Raw genomic sequence first — 16,797 nt, 5'->3', positions numbered from 1 at the left:
TTATTTGTTGCGTATTGTCACAAAAGTGGAGCCGATTCTCTGCTATCAACATTTTCTGCGTCCGCTCCTGACCTCGAGCTATTAAATGAATTTATTTTGGGGACAAAATCATCGGTTTCCCATTTGAAAACTGGAACAGATTCATCAGCCGGTACAGATTCACCAATTTGTGCAGCTTCATATGCACTGGGAATCAAATCATCTTGTTCCTCTTCATCAAAATCGACATCAAAATCACTGTCATCCGATTCAACAGTTAGGCCAACCTGTACATCAAATCTTCGACCTGTTCGGCATTTTCTGATGTACTTTGTGTTCCTTACATTTTGATTAGGAAGAAGATCAAAAGGTTTATATGTGAAAAAGTTCAAATATCACAGAAACTTGACTTATTATAAAAAGATATAATACAAAAAGTCAAATAAGTTAAACACAATGCGAATAAAATAAGTCCTGACACTAATATCTTATAAAATAAACAATTACCGACACACAACACAGATTACGAAGATTTAAAAATTACGAAATCGTACCGGTAAATTACTGAAATGAATTATAAAGTGAAAATATTTCAGCCGCGAAACTGAATTAGATACGGCAAATACGACTACGAATATTCAACTGGCATAAATATTCCAAGATGTGTCACTTCCTATTGAGTAGTTGTGTATATTCAGGAATCACAGTATTCCCTGTTTCTCATATGCATAAGCGAACTATAATTTCGATTGCATCTACTATAAGTAAACGGGAATCCCGGCGTGTGATTTGATAATCACGCGACGCGTTTCGGTAACCCAAGAAAGGTTTGTTTAAAATTGACGTTTCATTGATGATAATATAGAAAATGACAAAATGTCAAAAAAATGATCCTAAGAGATGTCGCTGTGTGGGCAATGTGATTGAATTATTCAAAACATTGACCTCGGCTGATATATTGCGTTTCAAGTGGAGCGTCTTTGCATGCGCATTTTGCATGGCTGGCCCTCTGTTCTCGGAATAGAAAAGCGTGCTAGCACGCTGGCGGCAGTTATCCGGTTAAAGTTGAGAAAGAACGCTCATTTTCCACTGAAGTCATCGGAATTGTTAACACTTTCGCTAAATACTTCTAGTAAATTATTATTCGTGAAAAGTCGAAGTATCGATAATGCTCCATCAGTAACGTAGAAATCTTCTCTACTGTATATGACTATTTGTTCATTTTTAACTCTAAATTTGTCAATAATGTCGTATATTGCGGTTATCGTATTAAAAACTGTAGTTGGAAAATTTGTATGATAATCCCGGAACTTTTCACTAAAAAACAAGTTGGCTTTTACTGAATGACCTTTATATTCGAAACGATATTTCGCTTGGTGCACTATATATATATCACTAAATATGCTTTTCAGAACCACTGTGTTTTTTGATTTTTACTGACAGGTGGACTAAATTTTTCATTCCACTCTCAGTCCAGTTAGATTCGAGATTCCAAACAACTGACACGGAAAACAAAAGAGCGTATTAAAATTATTACACCTGCACAGCCATTGTGTTTTTGAGTACATTTGCACATTAAATTTCTGATTAACAATTTCCGTTTTTACTGTACACTTTTGAATTAAATTTAAACATGGCAAAAGACGACCTGTCACTTTAATATCAAGCTGTTTGGAAAAATCGTGATGATTGTCCTTAATAATATATGCAATTGAATATACAGTATTTATTTTTCTAGATTGTAAATATTAAATCTATATTATAAACCCGACCGGGATTATGTAGGCACAACGTATAACAACGTTGAACTAAACTAACCGTTTGATAAATAAGTCGGGAATATGATTCTATTTTTAACACATGCATCGACATGACGTTGTCATTATAATTATGCTACAAACTATAACTCGACGCATGGCCTGGGTGCTTGTGTTGGAAGTTTTATATTGGCCAGTGTATAACAGTCGAAACGTCGAGTTAATCTTTGTGTACTATGCATTGGTACAGAAGACCTCCCAAAAATTAACATGAAAAACATTGTTTTCAACAAAGACTCATGTAGTCTTATAGAACTTTGGTGGTTTTGATTCTACTAGCTTCATTGTGTGCGTGCAGAACTTTAATGTGTACGTGCAGTATAACGTAATATTCAAGGTACACTCTGAATTTTGTGCCTCGTCGCATCATTTATGGAGTTATGTTTGTATTGGTAGGCGGCGGCATTAGCGCGTCGAAAAAGGTTTGCTTAACACTTGTTAGAATACGCGCGAAATTCAAAATGACTGATTTCGAATAAGTTTTCGATATCGTATTTTTCTGAATACATGGGGGTTTTATATTATATATTTTTATATTGTCTATGATGGGAGTGCAGCGCACACTTTGCTCCTTTACTAGAGCCGTTCCTGGTGGATGGGTAGTGGTAGGTTGGTTGACTCCAAATGACAAGACAAAATTGGTGCGTGATGAAATATTGCACCCCAATTTATTATCCCTTCCAATTAAATGAAATAATATTTTACAGACAAGGTTCTAGAGAAGTGATAATTTACGTTATGAAATGCGTTCCTGAGAAATTACTAATTGATTGATCAGAGTTTCTACGTAGTTGCACGATTTGATCACTTGTGTTTTTACTGGAAAGTTACGAGGCTCGACTGGAAGAGCTATGACTTGCTTCACGAAAGTGTTATGACGGTGTGACATGATCGGTGAGTCATGGTGAGCACCGACAGTGCTTCTTAAAAATGATTTATTTTTTTTAAGAGTTGAAAAACACCTTTCACTTTCCACAGATGTTATCGGAATCGTACAAATGATTTTTAACAGCTTAGTACATTGAGAAAATGATATCATTAATTTATTATTATAAAATAATTAGCAATTGTAAAATAGCGATAGCACCATCCGCCTTATTATTATTGTAAATAACTGACAATTCATGTTCATGATTTTTATGAAGTTCATAAGATCACTCTTGTTTTTTTCATAAATTCCTGGTCTTGAATGAAAAGCAGGTGTTGATTCAATGCCTAAGTTTTTCTTTATAACAATCTCCTTCAAGCACTCCTCATGAGTTTTATAGAAAACTGAATTTGGAAAATCTTTTGTTACTTTCAGGATCTTTACGTCTTTATTGATGCCATATTAATGGGACCGATGTCAGTATTCAGTTTTTTAAGATCATAAAAGTCTTCGTAGCTTAAATTCATGAACATGGAATGGTTTTTCAGTTTTTTTCGCTGCACAGATCGCTGAAATAAGTGATTCTGGCGTATACACCAGGCCACCTTTTAATTAACTGCCGTTTTGTTTGCCTGTCGATTAAGGAGTGTGGCGAATCTCCTACACTTTGTGTGTGGTCCTTTATCAAATATTTATGAGTGATTGTGTTTATATTCAGCTGGCGTACTGTATATAAATATAAGGCAATCATGAATTTGTTTTATTGTTGGCCAGCACAGTTTTCTGAATAGAAAATCAGTTCTCTATTATTAATAGCAGATTTGTCTCTCAAACACTGAAGTACACAAGTTCCCAACTCATTGACACCTCTGTGTCACACGTAACATTCACATGTTTTATTTTACAAATCGTATATTGTGAAGTTTAACACATTCAACTTTGACTTTTAATAGAAGGCAGACACTTGACCTTTTTGCAATTGGATTATGTGCATCAAATCGTAAACAGCACTGTTACATCGGACCTTTCTTTTCCTGCTTTTTTCTCCACTCTTGATAAATTCTTTTCTACCAAATAAATGTCTCATAATTTTCTTTCAACTGCTGTTTTTCTTCGCCTTCTGTTCATAAGTATTACATGTCTCACACAAATCTTTTTCAGGTACAAAAAATGATATACTTAATTCTTGGATAAATATTCTATAAAATAGTACGTAATTTCCAAATGGGACATTTTTCGTTTTACAATCAGATACATAAATCTCTGAATCTCTGCAATGGTCTTACTTCCATCAATAAAATGTTTTGATGTATTAGCACTTCGCGAGCCGAATACTACAAGGTTCTAAGTGTTCGTCCTTGAAAAAACAAACCCAACAATGAAGTAGTATTCTAAGCTGCCTCATTGTTACTTTTGTTTCTCCAAGGACAAACACTTAGAACCTTGTAGTTCTCCACTCGCGACTTGCATAATGGCTCTCAATTTTTGGAATAGACTGAATTGATTAATGCCTTGCCTAATACTTTCTTCTACCTTCCTCTGCTTCGACTGCTTGTCGAGATTAGTATCAAAAAATACGTAATCAAACCAACTTTCTATAAAACTTCACGTGGCAAGCAACTGTACCCTGGTTCAGGAAAGCAATGAACAATCTTTTCATTGGACGATTCCCTCAAAAGAGTATACAGTAACTGACTATAGTAGATTTTTTATTTTGTGCTGCTGCATTATCTGAGAATAAGTACAATGTTTTAATTACCATGCCTGGTAAGATGTTATTTATGTAGTGATATAAGAAGACTTTGTTGGGTGATTCACAAGTTATTGTTTCATCATATAAATAAAAGTGAGCGATGCCTGTTTTTGCTGAATGAATTCACGCCCAGAGTTGACATTTATTATAAAACGCTTCACCTGCTGGAATTTTAGGCAGTTGCAGGTTCTGTTGATAATCAAAAGTTAATACCTCACACTCATTACTCGACAGAGCAAGCTTACTTTTCTCTTTCAGATCAGTAAAAAAAGTTCCCGCCCGCGTTGGTTTGGTGGACAGCTTTTTCTGTCTCTATTTGTTGGATTTCATCGGTATCTAATGTCCTATCTTTTAATTTATTGTCTAGCACAATGATACTCAACCTTTCTTTTCTTCGAGCCAAATACATATATTTGTAAAGTAACGCGGGCCGCATCACTACTGGTGTGATGAAAAAAATCATGAAACCCACCCTTTTTCACAAAACATTTTTGAGATTTTAAAAATTATGCGTGTTTTTTAAATTAATCGTGTGCAATAGCAACGCTCTTATACCAGATCTGATATGGACCATAATGACAATCCTCTTCGGGCGTCACTATCTGTGCGTCAAAGTCGAAACTAATCTCAAGATATACGAAATTCCTTTGATAATAAATGTGTTTCGGGCCGCACATAAAAGCTTAAAGGGCCGCAGGTTGAGTACCGTTAGTCTAGCATGTCGCACTTCTTGCATGTATCTGAACGAGGTAATCAAAACTGTAGTTAAAATTTGGTTTGAAGTATCTATAATAAAAATCAGATGAAACTTTTGGCTTAGCGGATTATTTGAGATCAGGTTCATAGTGTTTCAAATATAAATCATGCATCTTTTTTATATTTAACGCAGGAGACAGATAATAGCATGAGCTTTTATTTCTACTGCAATTAAAACAGTTTTAATGTTTACATATTTTTTAAATACCTGTTCATACAATTATCTAGGTACCTACCTAATAAAAATATGATAATTCACAAAAATCATACATGTAGATATTATTATGGAAGGTTATATTATTATTACAATATGTAACTTTAAAACCTATATATGTGTTTGAATATCATGTTCACCTTCCTCACACATGTGTAGCTTCAACACCTTCAAACTGCTCAGATAATTCTTCAGCAATTTTGTAAAAATTTAATGGTTCCAACTGCCTCCAGTTTTCTCCATAATGTTTCTTGAACAAGTTGTTCACATCTTTCAGTTTATTTTTATTTATTGTAACCTTTCTTCGAGGAATACATTCAGGGTTAATCGATGGTGTCAAACATTTTTTTTTTGTCACAAACTGTGGTGTTGACAGTTCTGCTCGATATGTGGCTTCTCCTTGGATTTTAATTCTACCAGTTGACGTTTTCGTCATGTTGAATCGTTTTGTTTGGTTAAAACGGAAATGCCAGCTTCCAGGGGGCTTTAAATATGTTACTGCCTCTTTTCTCCAGTCAAATACAGGCACTTCTGTACCCAAATCAAACACATTGCCATGCTTTTTTAAAATTGTAATGTAATCCTTACGGTCCGCAATAACTTCCTTAGATTTAATAATTTTTTCGATCCTGTCAAACACTCTATCTGGAGGAAGAAATGAGTGTCCCACAACTGGAAAAATCATTTCAACAATCTTCACATGGGATGGGGGTATATTATAAAATCTAATACGTAACCAGTCAACACGTCAACTAAAACGAACATTTTTATACCAAACCTATGTGGTTTCATGGGAAGATATTGTTTAAACATGAGACGCCCTTTGAAAGCAATAATACTTTCGTCAATGCATACATTTTCAAAAGGCTTCATTGTCTGTTTGAAAATATTTCGCGTATGGTCTACCAAGAGTTTGATTTTGTGTAACTTAAAACCGGGAATTTGAGTTTCAGGATCAGAAAAATGCAGCATGCTGAGTAAAATTTGATATCGGTCTCAAGTCATTGTTTTTCCGAAAATGGAACTGTAAAGTTCCGGGTCTGTTGACCAATGTTCTTGTATGGTAAGATGACGATTTCTCGTCATCAACATAGTAACAGTAATAAATAAATACATTTCTTCGATAGATGTATCTACCCATTTATGGAATTGAGATTTTTGAGTTAAATCTCGTTTTTTAACTACAGTATGATAGAATTTATTTGTCTCAAGGACAATTTTACTCATGATATCTTGATTTAAAAAATGTTAAAAAAATCAAGTTCTGTGCAGTGTTCTGTCAAAGAAGATTGATTACCTGATGAATTGCCATCAAACTCATGTATGACCGGAATAAAGGGTCCGGATGTCCAAGAAGTTAGATTGTCAGAAGATGTATTGGTTGAAGTACTTGGAATTTCATCAGGTTGTATGTGGTCTACGTTTTCAATGACTTCGCCAACGTCGAATTCATCTTCACTTATATCAAAATCAGAGTCTGGATCCAGCATGATTTCTTCGGTAATATTGTGTGGTAGTGACATTTTGGTGGGTAAAATAATTATTTCACATATATTTATAATGACCAAAAACACTAAAAACAAATCGTAAAATGTTTCTATCGAGATCACAAATCACTTAGAAAAAATACATAACACTAACGTAATCGTAATAATTAATTAAAAGGTCAATAAAAATAATATCGATGCACGCTTTTCGATGCCATGACCAATGTTTTGTTTTGATAACCCTGGTGACGCGTCGAGTGCACACGTCTTCGCAATGGTGCGCGATTCAAATGACTGAATAACGAGTGTTCTTTTCAAAAATATATTTCCTTGTGTTTTACTGGACATTTTTATGATCTATTTCCTGATATGTCTACCTAAAGGTTTGAACTAATTTTTAAAGCATATTATCCACAACTGTCTCTTTCTAGTTTGGTCGAAAATACGAGATAAAGTCTACGGCATGTTTACATGCCATACGCAGTCTAAGGGTTAAGGGCAAGGCTGAAAGAAAGCTCAAGAATTGCTACTGTTTGGGTGGAGGTAGGCTCCGTTGGTTTGCGGGCTGCAGAACGGCCACGCGTCACGGTGGGCGGAAGTAGGCTGCTTTGGGTTCAACTTCCTTGAAGTCAAAGTAGGCTGTGGGCATTTTTGGCTTGGCAGTAGAAGTAGGTTGTGGTGCATCTTACACAATTAAGTGGAAGTATGTTGAGGCAGACTGTGGTTTGGCGGAACAGGCGATGGTTAGGTCGACCATTTTGCGGTGGTACTCTGTGTCATACCACCATCTGTTATCAGTGTGTAGTCACTTTCTGATGAATCTGACGTGTTATAAACCGCTTTTTTATTTACATTTTGGATTCCTGATGTTGAAGGCTGTTGCACATCTTTGTAATTAATAACATTTTCAGAGCTAACATGATCTGCATCTGTAACGATAGCTGCCAAACTTTGTCCTGGAGCAGCATCAATGTGTCTTCTCTTTTGATTTTTGTGCGATGTTTCGCTTGTTCTTTTCTCAGAGAGAAAAGATTTTAAACTATTTACCCAATCGGAAGATTCAATTTCATCCGGTTTTGCATGTCTTATCTTGCATGTCAGGTATTTTTTCCAAAACTTTCTGTGCATTGGTTGGATATATGCCACATGCAGCAAAACCAGATGTAATGTTTTCCGACGATCGCTGCAGAAGGTCCAGTGTTTTCTTTAGGAGTCTCGGAAAGACATTCTTTGGGATACATACCCTATTTTTCAATTTCTACTCTAATATAACTTCTTTCCATTTTCTTTTTATGGCCTAAAGTAAGCAACGTTGGCATAGATGAGTGCTGTTCGGTGGCATTAAAATAAATTTAATGTTCTTTTGGATGCACTTTGAAGCACGGACACAGAGATGTGTGAAGCCAGGTTCCCCCAATGATGGCTTTTAGTTCCATTCCAAATTTGTCCAGGTATGGAACAACAATAGTGAAGAACCAACCTTAAAAACAAAATGAATTGAACCATCCGCTCTTGATTCTGTTGTATCTGGCGTCCTTGGGGTCTCCTTTCCATCCAGGAACTGTACAAATGTTCAGATTTATACACAATGTATGGCGGTAGAATATAACCAGAGGCGGCACCAGCAAACATTATTGAGACACTGGATTTTGATGATTCAATAATATTGACGGGATATTTACAACCATTTCTAACGATTGCTTTCTTCTTCTCTGGGTCATCGGTCATGTTGGTTTTATCATAATTTATGATTGCCTGTGGTTTTATTCCCTCGAGAGATTTCTCAAAATCAGGATATAACGCCGTAAAGTCACACGAGAAAATGGCTGAAAATGGCGTCTCACAATATCGATGTTTTATCTATACCAGTCGGTACTGCATTTTTATATCTAACAGGACTTATCAAATGTTTTCGATAAAAATACATAGATGCCACTGTATAGATATTTATTTGAAAACATGCGCCTAAACGGAGATCTTTGTGAGCGGTACTCAACGTATTTATTGTTATCACGGAGATCTCCGGAGGCGGTACCGAACATGTTAAAAAAATAATGTAAAAGAGAAAAACTACATTTAGAAGGATGTACATTTCTATAATAGGTATGCACATTGTAATATAATAATTCACTCATGGGCTAATAAATCATTAAAAAGTACGACAGTCAGAAGAGCATCAATCACATTTTTTAATTCCTCGTGGTGTTTCCATTTGGATTGTTTTATTGGCAAGCGCTGATTGTATAGTTTAGGCAGATTTGTTTGCGGAAGTGCTGTGAGGGGTTTTGATCTTCGAGGTAGGTCCATTAATTCATCTTGGTAATTCAGTTTGTACTTAATGTTAACCGTTGTCAACGGCCTTCTTCGCTCTTCAGCGGAGATTGCAGACCGAGGATAATGTCAAAGCCAGCGGGGTGGGAACCGCTGATGATATGCGCACGATGATATTACACAGAATTTATTTTTATTTGTTATTAGGTTACAATTATTATAAAGTCAGAAGATTAGGCAAAGTTGATGCTAAGGCAGTGGTTTCCAAACTTTACGTTACTACGCCTCCCTTTTAAAACAATTTAATCTTGGCGCCTCCCCCCCCCCTATTTCATTAAATACATTTTTACACGAAGTGCTTTTTTAGACTAAATGGGCTCGATATATGGATTTCATTGCATCTAATGCAGAAAATTCCGTTTCGCATAAGTATGGTGGTAGCAGTACCTACTTGCATTGCTTTTCTTGACTAGTATTATATTATTCTTCAGTTTGATTCAACCAAAATTGAACAAAAGTTTTTGTTTCCATATAGCCATTTTTATTAGTCAGGAAATACACCGCAAATAACTATAAAATAAAATTCTACGTGTGAATTATCATATATCACACACCACACAATCACATCAAAATTACACAGACACATTTATTATAGAATGTTAATATTTTGGCGCCGCAGCCGACTTTTTTTTTATTAATATTGCGAATTTGTGGTGTGCGTTTATCTCACTTAACTGGTCGATCCGCAATACCGCGCCCCCAGGCTGGAGCCATGTCAGCCTCCCTCTTGTGGGGGGCATGCACAATAGTATATAAATGAGGTATAACAAAATTAGTCTCCATATCTTCATACAGGTTTGCAAACAACCTAACATTTATAGGACTGTTTTTATGTAGTTTATAACTAGCTACCGTTTTATAAACTATGCACTGCAAACCTGTGACTACATTATTGTGTTAAACTTTTCGCGCCTCCCTTTGCAACAGTCGGCGCCTCCCCAGGGAGGCGCGCCCCCCAGTTTGGAAATCGCTATGCTAAGGTGAAGTTACTGGCAAGGCAAGTCACTGGCGAGGTAAAGTCACTGGCAAGGCACTTCTCCACGATGACGCTGAAGTTATGCTGGTATTGACAAAAGCTTACGGGCGAGCACTGTAGTTAGCTAAAGCGTGACAAAACTGAATCTAACTGCCAAAGTAACTTTCACTTAACCCTTCACTGCATGATTTTTTTTATTTGAAAAATTTTTTTTTCTTGGTGTCAAAATGCCATGTGAATGAAGAAAAAATAATAATTTTTTTTTTTTCGAAAATTCCATTTAATTTTGTATAAAATCAAGCCATACATAAATAATAAGTATACAGATTAGATGAACATCACAAAGTTTTAAAGTTTTCCAATATTATTCCTATAATTTATTTAATATTCTACAATGAGATTGTACTATGACATTAGATATGGGACATTATAAAAAAATATAAGAAATATAAACTCAAAAACAGATTTTACATAAAAAATATACAATTATAACAAAACAGATTTACAATGTAAGTTGTTTGGTGTTACACAGTATGAAGTTTTGGTTGAATCACAAGAAAATAAACTTATTTCTAAGTAGCTACATCTATATTTATTATAAAAAAATATAAGAAATATAAACTTAAAACACATTTTACATAAAAAAAATACATAATTATAAAAAAACAGATAAACAATATATGTTGTTTGGTGTTACACAGTATGAAGTTTGAATCGCAGGAAAATAAACTTATTTCTAACTATATACCTACATCTATACTTATAAACACATTCAATAAAAAAGGTAACTGATACTTATAGTCTTCTAAAAATTAGGTAGTGTGAAAAAGTAAAAAGCAATTTTTATCTTTAGTACATAACGCCACATTACATTTATTACATACCAAATGTGTATGTCTTTTGCATAGTGGCAATTTACACCTTTGCCTTGTTTCCACATAAATAACGTAATGCGCGATGGTATCCAACCGCACATCAACCGATGGAACCTTCGTCGCATTCCCTTTCATTTTTTTAATATACAATTGTGTCTCAATTTTATTGCTTGGACGACCCCGTTTCAGTGATTTTCCCGCCCCAGCACCGAGCCCAACATGACAAAGACACTGCTAAATTGGTTTTGAACTTTGAAAGACACAGTATATTATTTGCCTCAATATTCTTTTCCGCTTGTGCTCGACGATACAGTAACCATGAGTTGACAACTGTCATATCTAAGAGGTGGTGCAAAATTCTCATATACCACCTTTTGCTCCGCGTTAATATTTTATATCTCCCCATCACACTGTCCAGCAAATCTACACTTCCCATATGACGATTATATTCGTTTATAATGTAAGGACGATTGATTTTAATTTTTTGTTTCGATTTTTTGTTGAATCGTTCGACAGTGCTCACTGGAAATTCACCAGCAAACGTGGATAGCAGGGTTACAATTTTATTGTCTTTCCATAGTGTATTTGACAATTCAATGCCGTCAAGTGAGCCTACATACTCGTGGCATGCTCCACGCATATCCTTCTTTAGCGAAGCTTCATCGGGGAGTTTGCAGCCTGGAATTCGATTCCGGCGAACAGTCCCCAGGGAATGAATCCCATTCTTAGCTAAATAGATAAGGAGTTGAATGGAGGGTATAATAATTATCAATAATTATTATATGATAATTATCAATAATTATTATATGAATAATTATCGAAATACGACAATATTGCCACTAGCACCTAAGTCAGGTTCACCGAGCAGCCTTGGGATTGAATTTTCCTGCCCTGAGTATATTTTGAAGTTGTATGCAAACCCTGTTCCACCGCTGATCACAAATTATTTGAATCCCCACTTATGGGGTTTCATCGGCATGTACTATTTGGCGTAGTGCCGGGCTTTTGTGGAGCACATTTGTTCATCCACTGATAAATATTTTTCCCTGGGTACCGAACTAAAACTATTATTAAGTTCTGTTATCGGTGGCCTTATTTTAAACAGTCTGTTGTGATCTGGGATCTTTTGGGTTGTCTGTCTTGTCTGCGGGTTGGCGTGTGTTGGGTAAAAAAACTAAAACTTATTTTATTCAGTATTCGTATTGGCGGTCGTTGTTGGTCTGGGGTTGTTTGTGTCGGTCTGGGTTTGTTGTCGTTTTTTATTTCATGTTCGTCAGTCTGGCTATCAGGTTGTTGGCGTTTTAAATAGCGTTCTTTAGCGCGATCAGTGTTTCATTGATTTGGTCTGGCTGAGGATTTTTCTCCGTGTCCATCCATGCTGGTCTGAATGTGTATTGACTGTTGTTGTCGCGTTGTGGTGCGTCATTGGCTCTGGATTTTTCTGCCAGGAGCTTGTCTGCATCCGTATACGCATATTTTGCGTGTTTCGGGTGCCTCGGGCAGCCTCTGTAGTCGGCCGGATGTGTTGGTGCATTTGGCGGGGTCTGTCGTGTTCGGTTTCTTGGATTCCGCTGTGAGGTGGTCGCCTACACAGCGGACGCACATCGGGCAGCAAGAGGCAGCATGACCGAAGTCTTGGCAGCGGTGACATCGCCCATCCGCCGTTCTCCTGCGAAGTGGTTCCACTTGGATTGTTAGTCCAAATATGGAGGCGACTTTATATATCTCTTTTGCTTCGCTGTTCCTTTCGACGTCAACCAGGATTAGCGGGATCTGTCTTTTTTGACTCCCTCGAGTCATCCTGTATGTACTTTTGATGGTGTACCCTAGATCAGTGAGTTCGCTGTAAATTTCTTCAGCAGTGATCTCTTCTGGGATATCCCTGAACACTATACTATCTTGAGGGGTTTCTCCTCATGGAGGTTGTATGAGTGGAATTGCGTGTTTTCCTTGTCCAGTAGTTGCACTCGAATCTGTAGGAGTCAATGTCTGATATGGTTAGGAGTATTCCTGCCTTGAGGTTTTTGGCTTCGGAGATGTTGACTCCTGCCTCTCAGCAGTTCTCCTGAAGTCCTTCTTGTCATGGAGGACGATCGGTGGGATTTTTTTATTTTTGTTTGTGTCCTTTGCGTCCAGTTTCTTCTGCGATGTTTTTGCATCCAGTTTTTTCTGTGACAGATGTTGACGGTTTTGGTGGTGCTGGATCGTCGAGTGTTTGCATGTCGGGCTTTTTGTTAGTTGCTGGCTTTTTCGCCGTGTTTATGTCGTGAAGGTGTAACAATTGGCGTTTTGTTGCCTTTTTTGTCTTCCTTCTGTTTTCGTTTTCCTCGCGATTGAAGCGCTCGGGTAGGCTTTAATTATACAGACAAGGGTGTCTCTCGACTTCTGCCACAAAATTTAAATTAAAAGTCTGTTCGCTCATCTTGTACTTTTGACGTCTTGGGTTGTTAATGGTTTTTATGATATGACACTTGCGGCTTGTGCTACGCAGTGCTACCAATTTTGGTAAGAAAATATGATTTTTTACCGAATCTAATGGTGTTGGTACCACTGTTTTACGGTAACTGGAAACTTGAGAGACCGCGCAACTAGCATGTCGCGTCGCTTCGCGACCGTTTTGAAACTGAGAGATTCCAGTCTCGCCGCCATTGAAATACATTAGCTAGATACTGGTTGGACTTTTAGTCCGTAGTTTTCCGTCGGATTTCAGTTGCTCCGTGGGAGGAGGGCCTAAGGGTTAAAGTTATGCGGCTTAAAAATTAATTTTAAAGAAAATTAGTTTTTTAAACGAAATTAATGTTTCTATTGTACAAATGCTTTTAATAGTTAGGGGCAGATGCTTGTTAGGCACTGTAAAAATTTTACGGAATTCGATGCAAGACTTGTGGATATGCGATAAAATGGTGAATAAAATGTGTGAATAAAATAGAGGAGAGAATGTGTGAATAAAAATATAGATTGGAGAAATTGCAAGTTAAGGGTAGAGCATGATTAGATTTAAGCGTAAATAGTAAAATCGGATAATTGAATTATTCAGGGCCATGAGATCGCGCTGACAAATGTATGCGATTATCAGAGAACTAGCATCTATAGAATATAATAAAAAAAGGAATTTAAATGGACTAAGAGAACTACGTATAAAAGAGACTTGTAAGTGTATGATAAAATTGACTGATAAAAAGGGCGCCAAGTGCTTCCTAAGTGTGTACATAATGAAATACCATATAAATAAAGAAAACACTAGATTTAGAGATAACAATAATTGTTTATTATAGTCTAAAAAACATAGAATTTATTTTGACAAGTATAATAATTATAGAGACATGAAATTATTAAGGAGACTCGGTGATATTTTTTATGCGAAGACATGCTATTCTACAAAAAACATTATAAATAAAAATAATAGGGTACTCATCTGCTCTGCATCCCTTCAAATTGTAGACACTGAATTTTGGAAATTAATGTTAATAAAAGTTCAATAAAAGTCAAAGAAAAACTGGTTTTTAGGTGGCCGACGTCCGACCGGCCATGAACCAAAAGTAGGTTAAGTTGAAAGATCCATCCAGTTGAGAAGTCAGGGTAAAAGTGATCGAGATCGATTCATATCCATCCCTCCCTGCCGCCAAAGTAAAAGAGTGGGATTAGCTCCGGCCGCAGGGTGGGGGTTTGTGTGAAAGACAATCAATCCTGCATCCTCTTCTATTGGTTAGCATTTACCTACTTTGAATATAGGTATATGTGGATATCCACAACGTGACAGACTTTAGATAGAATAGTGATATTAATACAAAAAAATGGTGGAGGTAGGCTCCGCTGATTTGAGGGCTGCAGAATGGCCACGCATCCCTGTGGCGGAAGTAGGCTGCTGAAGGCCTCCGACTTCCTGACTAGCTCAGGCACTTGGAAGTGGAGGTTCATTAATGTGGAGGAACAGGCAGGAACCTCATGGACGTGGAGTAACCAAGAAGTCACGGGGCACAAAGTCAATTAACACAATCGCTGCTTACCTTTTAATTACTTTTTAATTACCGCATTTAAATAACATGTTAATTGGATCGATCGGCCGCTTAACGGGGACACGGCAGCCGTGTCATCCGCGTCGAATGAGTTAAACACCAGATGAAATCTTCAGAACTCGTATTTTATTGTTATTAGAATATGTTTGGCCTTATGGCATTCCTTCATCAAGGATTATAGTCCATAGGTATCATTCACATTGGTATCGAAAGTACCAAAGGTTATAATAATTAAAAGAAACTCGATTTATTGTTATTATCCATACACCACAATTAGTAAAAAAAAAAAAAGTCAAATCAATTAATATTCGAAGTTCACAGTTCGAAGTCTCAATAAACAAGAGTCAACTAATATCCGAAGTCACAAAAATAACCACATTTATTACTGATTAATTAAAAATTAATTTGAATATTATTATTTAATTATTTTAAAATTAACTTGATTATTATTAACTAATTATTTAACATTAACTTAATTATTTCTAATTAGTTATGCAGACGAGATCGTGAGGGTCCCGGGGCAACAAGGCGTCGCAGAGGCGACTCCCGGAACCCACAAAACAGACTGATCATCGGATTTTAGAACCTTGCCTTTTTATCCGTTAGGGGTGGTCGTATTTCTTACCAATTCACACCGATACCGCCATATGCTACACATTTATATAAGGTTGACGGATGTCAGTCTATCAACCAAACATATAGTGATATCGATGTACATAATATGATTAATATTAATATTACTTTAATTACATTAATTCCTTAATTACTATATACCACTAACGCCCGTCTATACATCTCGCTTTATTATTTGACTAACCCATTGCATATCTATATTAAATTTACCTATTATATTACAATTTACATTACACAATACATTACAAATCAAATCATATCTTACATTTAATCTAACTTAATTAACCCTTTATCCAAACATGTATTTAATCGAGATTTAATCCTATTACCTTATTACCTTATATTTACATGGTCTGCGACCGACTTATCTTCCACATTTCACTCTGAGAAGTGGTGAGACTTGCCAGAGCAAACTGCGGGACTTCTACATGTATTAAAATTGTTCTGCTTTGTCGAGGGTCGTAATTATCTAACCGGTGGCACATTGACTACCAGGATCAGACCGAGCGGTTGGGAGGCACTACTCCTTATGGGAGCGCCCCCCACAGGGGCGGAAAATTAAGTGTGCGTCACTGCTTTGGGTTCAACTTCCTTGAAGTCGAAGTAGGCTGCGGGCATTTTTGGCTTGGCGTAGAAGTAGGGTGTGGTGCAACTTACGCAATTAAGTGGAAGTAGGTTGTGGCAGGCTGTGGTTTGGTGGGACAGGCGATGGTTAGGTCGACCATTTTGCGGTGGTACTTGTGTCATACCACCATCTGGTATCACCGTCTGAATTTAGCTTTTTTAAAGCTGTTCCCGTTGTCATATCACTTACATACAAAGTCGATAGAAAGCATACTGTCTATCAACGATAAATGTATATTCCAAATTAAAATGTCATTGACTGTCTTCCTTTTGGTAACGATGTTTAGGTTTAATAGATTTGATATTCTTGCAAATAAAGTCTCGCCATCTATTAATACCTCTTGTGTTTCAGTAACTGTTGAGAAAGTATTCTTAAAAAATAATTTACATGTGAAATTCCATTGTATTTGAGATATGAATTTTCTGATCTGCTCTTTTTATCTATTTATATGTGGTTTTTTTCCGCAG

At 36.5% G+C, this 16,797-nt stretch overlaps 1 protein-coding gene across 1 annotated transcript in view; it reads left to right on the top strand.

Moving 5' to 3' along the window:
- LOC147072026 (high mobility group protein 20A-like) overlaps positions 1–15,941 on the top strand; it is a 67,140-nt gene extending 51,199 nt beyond the window's left edge. Inside the window, exon 8 of the mRNA XM_085946554.1 lies at positions 15,563–15,941. The gene's annotated coding sequence lies outside the window, so the exon portion shown is untranslated. The remainder of the gene's footprint in view (positions 1–15,562) is intronic.
- The last annotated feature ends 856 nt before the right edge of the window (positions 15,942–16,797 follow it).

The sequence above is a fragment of the Rhyacophila brunnea genome, unplaced genomic scaffold (assembly GCF_057557595.1).
Source record: "Rhyacophila brunnea isolate RB1 unplaced genomic scaffold, BYU_Rbru_1.0 scaffold_2, whole genome shotgun sequence".
NCBI lineage: Eukaryota > Metazoa > Arthropoda > Insecta > Trichoptera > Rhyacophilidae > Rhyacophila > Rhyacophila brunnea.
The sequence above is the reverse complement of the archived record's forward strand: the minus strand, read 5'-3'. Positions and strand labels throughout refer to the sequence as shown.